Source organism: Rattus norvegicus, chromosome 1, assembly GCF_021556685.1.
Source record: "Rattus norvegicus strain SHRSP/BbbUtx chromosome 1, alternate assembly SHRSP_T2T, whole genome shotgun sequence".
NCBI classification, from domain to species: Eukaryota; Metazoa; Chordata; class Mammalia; order Rodentia; family Muridae; genus Rattus; species Rattus norvegicus.
This window is the reverse complement of record NC_141534.1, coordinates 184,936,260-184,948,268: the sequence shown is the minus strand read 5'-3', so window position 1 is coordinate 184,948,268 and position 12,009 is coordinate 184,936,260.

Here is a 12,009-nt window from a genome sequence, read left to right as displayed (position 1 = left end):
CACCTCCTAATAGTGCCGCTCCCTATGAACCTATGGGGGCCATTTTCATCTAAACCACCACAGTTCCTAAGAAGTGAATGATTTCTCCACCATTCAAATCAATCTCCAAATAAAATGTAAGTTCTTTCTTTTCCTAGTATTTTATCAATAACGGTTCTGTTCTAGCAGTGGCTCGTTTTCTCCTAACAGAGGTGTGTGCTTAGTATTCAGGGTGCCCAGAAAGTCCTGGGCTGACCACAGGATGTCTACTACATGGAATTGCCTTTAACTGTCAGTGACCAGTCAAGGTATTGATAGTAAAAGACTTATGTGTTTATTCAGCTGATCAAATTGAGGTAGACTGTGGTGAGGGTGCCAGTGGGCTGCAGGAAGAATCCTAAGGTTCTAGTTCATACTCCACCACTAAATGTGCTTGGATGAGGGATGTTCTCTGGGGATAATTATGAGAACAGAGCTGGGGATGCTCTGGGGGAAGTTATTTAATGCTAACAACCATTCATCCTTCATCATCTCTCTGTGCAGAAGTCATTGTCTAAATAAGCATTCCCATTCAACTGCAGTCTAGTGATTTTGTCTCAAAGTTGGCAGATGTGGCTGGCCCCAGGGTGAAGAACAATTTACAGAAGATGCTTCAAATGTAGCATTTTTAAAAAAATCTAAAACAATTATACAGGTTCTTTAAAAATAAGTTTGTACGTCAATTTCAATGGATTTTACTCATTACATGCTTGTTTTCCCCATTGTTGATCTGCTAATTTTTCTTCTGAGAGAATAATCAGAGACAAGGAAATAGTTTATGAACAGGATGTTTGCCATGGCATTCTTGAAAAAAAATTAAGATAAAAAATTGGACAGAACTTAAATGTTCAATAATAAGGTTCCAATTGAGTAAATTATTCTAACACTCTTTAATGAACAATCGCACAGATGTTAAAATAATGTTGATGGTTTTTAATAATTATGATGACTTGAGAGTGTTTTCATGGTCTAATATTAGATGAAATATGTTAAAACTAGAAAACCACACTACTTTATAATCATTGGTTCTAAAAAGCAATAAGATTGGAGAGCGAGTCGAGAGTGTGAACATCTAAAGATAGTTCATTCAGGATGTAAATTATTATGATCTCTCTGCATTTCTTTCTTCACGTTTTTCTGTGTTTTCTACCTTTGATTGCATATTATTACATTTGATTGTTTAGTAAAATAATACATGTTTGAACCTAAAACAGACTGGACTCTTCATATTTTTTCCTCAGTCATTACTTTGGCCATTCCTTTCCACACACCTCTAATATGCTTAGACACTTATTATCTTTTTCTTGTTTGGGAAATTACCTATTGGCTTTTGATTAGCAAAGTAAAGGCGTTATCTCTTTCAGCTCTTCTTAAATTATCTTTCCTGGTTTATCTTCCAGTCCTTTATTGTCTCAATCCAGTATGTCTCAATTTAACAATATCAAAATTCTTGATTAAGTCAATGATAAAATTCCTGTTATAAATAAACGTATCGGCCATCTTTGAACTGTGTACTTAGATTTTCCTGCATGCATGTATTTTTAATTTCTCTAACATTGTATTCCTGGGGACAGAGATGTGACATTAAGAAGCCCTGGATAAACAAGTTAGCTTCTGCACATGTCCATTTTCTTAAAAAAATGCTTTCAATAATTTTCTAAATATATGGACATAATTCCAAACATTTTTCAGATTCCATTCTTCTTTTATGTAATAGTAACTACCTGACAACTTTTACTGGTGGTCACTCTAAGCTCATTATTGTTCTGAGACTTACCATTGTTGGTCCTCCATATTAGATTTCTTAGAACCTGTGTTCCTCATGGGGGTTTTTTTTTTTTTGCTCTCTTAATTTTGGTGGCATCTATTCATCATTCATCTCTCCATCCACACACCTATCTATCCATCCACACAGCAATCCATCCATCCATCCATCCATCCATCCATCCATCCATCCGTCTGTCCATCCATCCACCTGTTTGTTCATCCATCCATCCATACACCCACCCATCCTTCCATCCATTCACCCATTCATCCATCTATCTATCCTTCCATTTACATATACATCCAGTAATTTTCAAAAAAATTAGTTCCTGAGAGTAAAAATATTTCACATTATTGTGAGCTTTTAAATGTCTTGATTTAGACTACCATTTGATGGATGATTTGGTTGAATATAGACCTGACCAAGAAATTTCAAGAATGTCCTATCTCCTAGTATATCTTGTTGCTGTCCTTAGTTATAGCAATGGGTTCTGACCATCATCACGCAGATTGATTTGAATAAACATAAGGAGCTTGGGTCATAGTCAAGATAGAAGGGAGTGAGGAGATGTTAGAGGAACATTAAAAATCACAAGTCACAGAGGTCAAATTCCAATTGGCTGTAGGGATGGAAGAATCAGGCAGGGAGTGCTATGAGACAAGCTTTGCAAGGGAACTCAGGAAAACAGCTCTGAGGTGCCCCACAGTTTCTGCATGCTGGGTTTCTGTGTGAGAGAAGCAAGAGTGACAGGGGACAAGGCATCTGAGATGGCCCTTCTTCTGATCAGGGACCTGGGCTACTTGTCTGCTTCGAGCTGGACACAGGTTTATACTGTGCAGCCTAGGGATGTTCCCAGAGGCTGTAAGCTTTTGGTGGAGCTGCTGAGCTTCTGAATGAGACAGACAGGCTGAGCTCTCGAGACCCAAATGCAGGCCCAGAATCTAGGTGTTTAAAAAATCACTACATTCCTCTCTTCCCAGTCCTGTCCTCCTGAGTTCTACTTGGAGACAGACAAAACAAACCAAAACCATTGTCTGCAGACTCTAGCTTCTTTTGTTCCTCTCCCCTCTCCCCTCTTCCCTCTCCCCTCTCTTCCCTCCCTCCTCCTCCTCCTTCTTCTTCCTCTCTCTCTCTCTCTCTCTCTCTCTCTCTCTCTCTCTTTCTCTCTCTCTCTTTTTCTCTCTCTCTCCAATCCACCTTCCTTTGAGACAGAATTTCTCACTGTTTGAGAACTCACCAAGGAGACTAAACTGGCTGACCAATGAGCTCCAAGGCTCTGCCAGTCTCTGCTTCTCTAATACTTGGATTGCAACGTACCCCACTGCACACCACTGCTTCTCACGTGGAATCTAGGGGTTAAGTTCATATCTCATGCTTGTCTGACATTTGCTCACTCTCCAACCCCAGCCCAAGAGTATAACTCATACTCTGCTATTTGTGCCATTGGGGTTCAGTCAGAGGGCTGTGCACCATTCTCTGGTGGCAAAGGTTATACACATCTTGAAGTCACCATTTTCATCTTACCAATGCAGTTGTGTCCCCAGGACCTGTAAACCAGCCCAGTGTGCAGTGACACAGGAGAGAAGAACAGGCTTGGGTCTGAGGCCGTGGTGATTTTCTTACTGAAAGCAGAGTGATTTGGGTGGAAAAGAAACAACTTAACCCCCACCCCCGTTGTCTTCTTGTCCTCAAAGGACTTCAACAGAGCATGCAGGAAGTACAAGGCCCCCTTTTCAAACACAGACCTGCTTTCAAATTAGCTTCCCCAGAAGTTTGAACAAGGAATCAATGGGAAAAGAAAATGATTCCGGAGCGCAGTGGAAAGGCTAGTGATTCTCCAGTGTTTTATTGTCTTGAAGAGTAGCTACGCTTGGCTGGAGTCAGCAGCTGTCTGCAGCCAGGACCTCAAGTGCGGGAAGTGAGCACTTCTGTCTTGCCAGGGCTTGTTTTATTCTATCACTCACAGTGCTGCCAAGGTCGTGGTCACCATTTGGAGAATGATGAGGCGGTGCAGTGCTAAAGGCTCCCCTGTACATAAGTAACCACGGAGGAACTGTTTTCACTGTCCAGCTTCAACTAGCTTTGAAGATAAACCCAGGCCCCTGTGCACTATGAGAGGTACTTTAAGGTCACACAATTCAATTCCAAGTCCCTGTTGTGTACTAATTACCTAGCAGGTCTGCGCTTCCTGCGATGGCCTTGATACACAGCAATGGCTCACTTCCCGGCGCACATAGAAGCCAATACTGCCATTTAAATTTATTATTTAAATTATATTTATTTGCTTGTGAGGTAGGGCTGAATGCGTGCTGTAGCATGCATATGGGGGTCAGAGGACAATTTGTGGGAGTCAGTTCTCTCCTCTACTGTATGGGTCCTGTGAATCAAGCTCAGGTTAATTGACAAGGTCAGGAGCCATGGGCTCAGATCTGTTCCCAGGATGGGTCTGTAGGATTATCTTCAGTTCTCCTGGGCAGGGGATGGAAGCTGCCTTCTGACAGGCATAAGAAGGCAGGTGTCAGAGTTTGTTTGTTCAGGGTGGAGTTACTGTTTGTCTTCAATAGGCCTGTGTTTCTTTGAGGGAGGAATTATCGTGTTCAGTGTAAGTCACGTGAAGCTTGTGTTATGAGCAGGTTACACATGCACAGGCTCCTCCCATGCATGTCAGTTTGAAAAGCAATCCACCTGTGTTAATTGCGGTTACTAACGCATGCGTGTTCTGAACTACCATTCTGCATTCTACATAGATAAGTTATTTGTCAATTAAAAACAACGGAGAAATGGTTTCAGTCTGTGAATTCTGAAGGTTTCCCTGGGAAATAGGGTTTGTATTTTGTTAACTAAGGAGTTTGTGCCCAGGGTGTATGAGTTGAGTCGTAGAGGTTAGAAGTTGGCCTATAGGAGCACAAAGCTGAGGTGAGGGACTGGGATGTGTTGCTGGGGCTGTCCACCATCACTGTAGCTGTTACGGTTGAGCTCTTCCTCCTGGTGCTACTGAGAATGGACTATAACCAAGTAGTGTGACTTAGGATGGAGTCCATCTCAGTGACAGAGCTCTCGCTGAGTGTGTACAGACCATGCTAGTACACTAACTTTGCCAATGGGAAATAGTGATGGCTAGAGAGTCAGGGAGTATTCCCATGCCCATCCTTAAAATGTAAAGAACCACATGAAAGATTACCAGGAGATCTGAGAAAAGGGGAAAAGCAGGTTTTGTGGAGGCCCATTCAGAGAATGCTAGTTCCTCCTGGTAAAGCATGGGCATTTTAGTAACTTCATTGTTTTTGTCTCTTACTTCAATTCTTTTCATCTGTTCTGTTATGTGTTAACTGGTCCAAAGATGGGATACAATTTGAAGCTCTGGCCCTGGGTGGAGACTTGACATTCTGAATGGTCCAAAAGATCACAAGATTGCTGTCAAGCAGGAGGCTTTGTAGTGAAGAACAAAGACATTCCATTTTTCTCTCCTGTAAAAGTCAACCCAATGGGACTGTCAATCACTGGACAGGAAAACGCCTCCCAGGAAGGCTGTGTGTTTCAGAGACTTTAGAAATAGCATAAACCCTACATGAACATGTAAGGCAACACAGTGGTCACTCTGGCCACTGAGCATGCTCTCCACAATGGACCTTTGGCCATGGTCTGCTCTTACCCTTGAGAGTGCCTTGCTTTACCTCCAAAGATACTGTCTGTCTGTGCTCTGTGTCTCCTTTGAATTCTTTTGATGAGGATCACAGGGACTGCGGAGCTCATGGGAGATGAAAGTGGAGTCCTGGCAATATCCTTCCTTCCCAAACATTTCTGGTAATGCTGGCTTTTGTAACACACACACACACACACACACACACACACACACACACAAATATGTACATACATAGGCACAGGTGTACCTACAAACAAATATAAACAAATACACATGTACAGACATATGTATGCACATTTGAATGACACACAAAAAATCACTTACACATACACACATCACACATGTATACACATACATACACACATATACATATGCACATAGACACAGACTCACATAAACATACACGTAGACACACAACACACACACATACACATATGTACAGACACAAAGACCCACACACATATACATGCATACATACATGTAAGCACAGACCCCTCCACATATACCCACACATGGCAGAAGTCTTATCTTCCTGGTGACTGAAATTTCCACATAAGAAAGCATGAAGAGTGAACAACTCATTCTCTCACTTTTTTCCCTTCTCCCTCTCTCTCTCCCTCTCCCTGCCTCCTCTCTCTCTCCCTCTCTCTCTCTCCCTCTCTCTCTCCACAATCCCTATTTCTCTCTCTCTCCCTCCCCTATTCTCTCTGTTCTCTGTCTCTGCCTCTCCCTTCCTTCCTTCTCCCCCACCTTCTTCCCTCTCTCCTCCCCTCTGTGATCCCCTATCTCTGATACACGCATGGGGTAGGGAGCCTTTGATTAAGCACACAGCTACACTTACCTGACCCATTTTTGTTTTAAAAGGGACACAAGCTCATGCCCTAGATTTGGGGGAAGACAGAAAAGCCCCCATTTATCTTTCTGTACATTGTTCTTATTCTAAACCCCAAAGTCAAGCTGACAATTTTTCTTCTTAATGGCCCTGGCAAAGGAAACCTGCAGGCTTCCATCTGCCTCTCCCTTCCCCCTCTCTGTCCTCTTAGCACTTTCATATAATCCATTTACTGCCAAGCAGAGCCCATAAAAAGGATGCCTGTTAATGATTCTGTTTGATAAATATGCCAAATGTGTGTCTAATAATACTGGCTGAGACTGTACTGCACATCAGACTAGACTCTTCACACTCAAAAGGCTACCCATCCCTGCTGCTGCCTACATGACAGCATTGCTATCTTGCTAGAGAATCAGATCTGAAACCTCAGGGTCTAGTCAAGTCACTAGTTAAGTCAGTTAAGTCACTAGTTAAGTCACTAGTCTGGTGTCATGAACGTTGATGCACCAGAATTAGGACATGGCTATATTTTTTAGAAAGGCAAGGATGATTTGCAGGGCATAGATTTGTGTGTGCATGGAGAGAACATACAAGTGAATGAGACTTGTTGTCTTACTCAAAGATGCTAAACATGGGAACCAAATGTGGTGAGAAGGGCCAAGGTACAGATAACAGAGAGAATAGGTAGGGAACCCGGCATAACAGGAGACTAATAAGCATTGGGGACGCTGGGCTGTCTGGGGACAGACAGGGTAGCTAATTCACTGTAAAGTCTGCCAACTCCAGGTCTGGCCAGGAAGCTGATTCCCTCCATATGAAGGAACTGTTTCTTTAACCCTATAAATAAAGATGTTCTAAGAAAATGACTCCCTCTCCTTGTCAAAGGGTCTTAGCCATGAGAAGAGACAGTCTGTGGCGAAGAGATGGTGTCAGTCATCTTTCTGTCATCACAATTAACTACCTGAGGAGATGACTATGAAGAGGCAAAAGGTTCCTATTGGCCCGTGGCTCTTGAGGTTCTACTCCAAAACGGAGATGCTTTTGACCATTAGCACGGTGGATGTCATGAAAGAATTGGAAAGTAGAAAGGACGAGGAGAGATGAGCGCTTCACACTCCTCACGGACATATTCCCAATGACCTTTCTTTCCACTCGGCCCTACTTCCCAAGTATCCTCTCAATAATGATGCCCCAGTAATGAAGCCTTCCTCATAAAGACCCACTGTGCCATGTCTGTGTGTGCCTCTGTCTGGGTGTGTGTGTACACCTGATTTTCAGGCATTATAACTTCTAAGAGAGAAAGTTGCACAGAAGCATAGATAATAACTCCAGGTTCCTCACTTCCTCTGTGTGTGGGATTTGAGAAAGTGCATCTTCTGATTCCTTCCTCCTACAGCCGCCTGTCCTGTGACCCATTAACTGTCCATTCCATTCTTCACTGCTTTTGCACTAATTGCTGCTAACTGGCCCATCACAGTAGAAGCCTTTGACATTAGAAACTCACAGCCAATTCCAAACGTTCTCTTCTCTCCCTGGTTCCTTCCCATGTTTTCCGGCCTCAGATCAGAACAGAGGTTTTCTTATATCTCATCAACCATGAGGAGCACAGTGTGTGAGGGACCTTTGTAGCCTTGTAGCAAGTGGGGATAATCCCAGGGCTGGAGCCATGCCTAGGTGGGAACGTGTGGCTCTTAGACTTGTGCACCGAGCCATAGACATATCAGAACTCTGCCTTGTCAGTAACCGGGCCAAGGCACAGCAAGCAACATGCCTTTGTGTGTCAGCTTCGAGGGACTTTGGCATGACCGCTGCCTTCTGAGACTTTAAACTTTGAGACAAGGTTTCTTACTGGCCTGGAGCTTTTTGGATAGGCTGAGAGGCTGACCAGTGAGCCCCAGTGATCCTTCTGTTTCTGCTTCTCTGGTCTTGGAATTATATGTGCACGCTACTGTCACTGATTCTTTTCAAGGGTACTGGGAATCGAACTCATGTTCTCATGCTTGCATGGCCATCACTTTACTGGCTGAGCCATCTCTTCAGTTTCTAGAACTTCTTTAAAATTTCACATTTATAATAGAGTTATGCCTCCTCCATTCATTTATTCACTCAATACTGTGTGCTAGTCCTGAACAAACAAATCATGCAAGATTTCAGTAGTGTTTTGAGCTAAGAGTGAAGAGAAAAAGGCAGCCAGTAGTATCAGCTGGAGAGTATTTGTTTTTCTACAATTATTTGTCTCTGTCAGGGTATATGCACATGTGCAGGCCATTGCCTAATTGCATGGAGCTGGTGTTACAGGTAGTTGTGAGCTGATCTATGTAGGAGCAGGGAACCAAAATGGAGTCTTCTACAAGAGCAGTGCACACCCATAACCTCAGACTATGCCCTCAGCTCTGTCCAGTGATGATTTTTAATAGAATTGTTATTTATACTTTAAGCCTTTGAGCAATGAGCAGTAGCTCCTAGTTCAGATTCAGGTACACACACACACACACACACACACACACACCTCTGCTTACTTACTTATTTAATTTTTATTTATTTTTTAAAGTACAGGTCCCCCTCCACCCCTTTAAGACAGTCTTACCATGAAGCTCAAGCTGGCATCAAACTTGCAATTCTCCCGTCCCAGTGTCTTTAGTATTGAGATGACAGATAAGTACACCATGCATACCTTGAGCTGGGATTTGTGTACTTTGGTGGCAACAGATATCAATGTGAGTGGGTACTCTGAACTGTGAGATCCAGGTGATTCTTTGATGGACTGCATCTAGCAATGCATTCTGGGATACCACTCTCCTCCAGGAGTCTTTGTCCCCTTCAGGATTGTCATGGACTGTTGCCTCGTCTGACAGACAAAACTGAGACTTTATTCTTTTAAAAATTAGATCTGAAGAGACTTCCTGTCTGCCCTGGGGATAACACCATCCATTCACAGGACTCTGCCTTAGGTCCCATCTATACACATGTGGGGACACTGTGAGACCTCTGAGGTGAATTTGTTCTGTGTGAGCCAAGTATGCCATGGTGATGGGTGTGAAAACTGACAATTCTGAAGTTTAGCAAAAGCCAGCAGAGTGGAAAGACTGTGGCTACCCAGGCTGTCACACCCTGCCACTCTTCTTGCTGAAATTTTGTGACTGTACCTTGTTCAAGATTAACTAAACCTGATGAAAACCCTTCACGGGGCTCTTGTTCCAAGATGTGCTGTAGAACATCTTAATGACTAAACAAAATTATGGTGCAATTTCACTTGATTAAAGATAAAACTAAAGAACCTGTGCAGTTTCCAGTGTGCCTGTTAAGACAAAGGCTTAAAATATCTTTAAAAAAAATACAGAATCTGGATCCTGCTGGAGAGAAGCATCAACAACGGGTGTGGGGCACTGTTCATGGCATTAGTTTACTGTCTCTGTAACACTACTCTTGAGATAAACAACTTGGAAGGAGGAAAGGTTTTGTGGGCATGACTGTGCACTCAGGAGATCCCGGCACATAGGGGAAGTGTGAGCATAAGGCCAACCTAAGCTGCAAAGTGGGATAGTGAGAGTCTGTCTCCAAGGTAGAAGAATGGTATATTGAGGCTCATGGGTGCAGAGTTTCAATCCCTGGTAGCCTGGCACATCGTTTTAGGCCTGAAGTGAGGCCGAACATCATGACGGAAGCATGGGACAGATACATGTGTTCACATCATGGCAGCCAGATAGCATAATAGGAGAGGGGAGAGAGAGATAGTAATTGTTTCCTGAGCGCATGCCTCTCTTCCCTCAAGTGAACTTCCCCCAACTAACCACATCCCTAAATGTCAAGCCATCTCAACATTGGCTGAGTACCATGTCTTCAACACATGGTCCAACTCATGACCTTTGTAGAGTTCTTCTGGCTGACCAGGGTTCTTTCATCCCACACCCCTGGATTCATTCAGTGCTTTTTTGTCTCTAGAGTTGAAGGGAAGCACCACAAATCCTACGTATTGTAGATAGTAGTGCTATATTTCTAGCTGTTCTCTGGCCTTCCCTGAGGACAGATTTGTTGCATTTGTCTGCCATTTCCATCATCAGATTCCTCCCAGGGATTCAGAAAGCTCTCCCTCCTAACATCCCAGCACAACTCATGGATAAGACAGTGTGCCATGATTTCTTACACAAGTCTTAGTTTCTTTCCTGGTGCTGTGATAAAATACCCAACAAAAGTAACTTAAGGGAGAAAAGGTTTATGTGGTGCCCAAGTCTGTGCTGCTGTCTATCATTGCTGGGAAGTTAAGAGCAGGGGCTTGAATCATCTAATCACATCATATCCATAGTCAAGAGCAGAGAGCACTGAGTTAGTGAGTGTGTGCTTGCATTCCATTCCTTCTGTACTCAGGATCCCCTGCCCACAGAATAAGGTCACCCACAGTTAAGTGAATCTTTCTACCTCAGCTCATGTGCTCAAGATAATTCCCCCAAGATGAGCCCACAGGCCAATTTAATCTAAACAATTCCTCACTGAGACTATCGACAGATGATTATAGATGCTATCGAAATGACAGTTAAATCTGTGGTGGTCTGACTAAGAGTAACTCTACTCCCTAGGCTCATAGTCACCAGGAATTGGCACTATTAGGAGGTGTGGCTTTATTGAAATAGGTGTAGCCTTGGTGGAGGAACTGTGTCACTGGGAGTGGGATTTGAGATTTCAATTACTCAAGCCAGGCCCAGTCTCTCTTCCTGCTGCCTGATGATCCAGATGTAGAACTGTTAGCTATCTCTCTAGCACTGTGTCTGTCTGTGTGCTTCCATGCCTCCTACTATGACCACAATGGAATCAACCTCTAAATTTAAGCAAGCACAAATTAAATGCTTTCTTTTAGAAGAGCTGCCATGGTCATGGCATCTCTTTACAACCATAGAACACTGACTAAGACACTAACCATCACACCGAGTAGAGAGCCCCAGCTTGCAATAACTTTATCTTGCTCAGTGTTGCCTATTATGAGAAAAGACAGCTTGATTTAAGCAGGATCTTCTAAAAATGGATGTTTGATTAGGACTAGACTAGAGTCCCTGGGTGATAGACCAGGACTGGTGACACACAATGGGTGGATTTTGAGGAAAGACATCAAAAGTTGCATTGTAAACTGTATTTTGTATCAAGGAATGGAGGGGTCTTTTGTGATTTCTGGTATGAACATTGGCTTACCTGGCCTGCTGATTACTGGACAAAGAAAGTCATGTTGACAGAGAAGATAGGGGATAACACAAGATCATAATCACAGTTGAGTTTTGGTTCCCTGTGTCCATGCTGAAGGTGGAGAGATGGTTTCCCTTCTTTACCTGGATATAGTCTGGAGTGTAATCCATACAAACTGACCTGGTTTCTGTCTTCTATTCTCTCAAATCCCCCCTCATTTTCACCTTGCGTCCTGCAGTCCAACTCCCTACCCTGGCCTGCCTTTGTTCATTCCTCCATCTCACGTCAGAGCCTTTTCACACACGGTATTCTGTGCCTGGATCCCCTGTCTGCTGTAACTTGTCTCGCTGATAGTTATTTATGAGGCTCAAATGTCACCTCTTCAGGGAAAGCCCACTCATCTCTAAGTCTAGTTGCTGTCACCTGCCCCGACTGTTACTCCTTACGTCTTCTTCAGAGCACCGATCTCAACAGTAATGAAATAGGTTTGGAACTAGCTATTTCGCTTCTTGCCATGAAGCCTAGAAGAGTGACATGCAGATATTAGAAGACTCAGTGACTACTGAAGAATAAATGTCA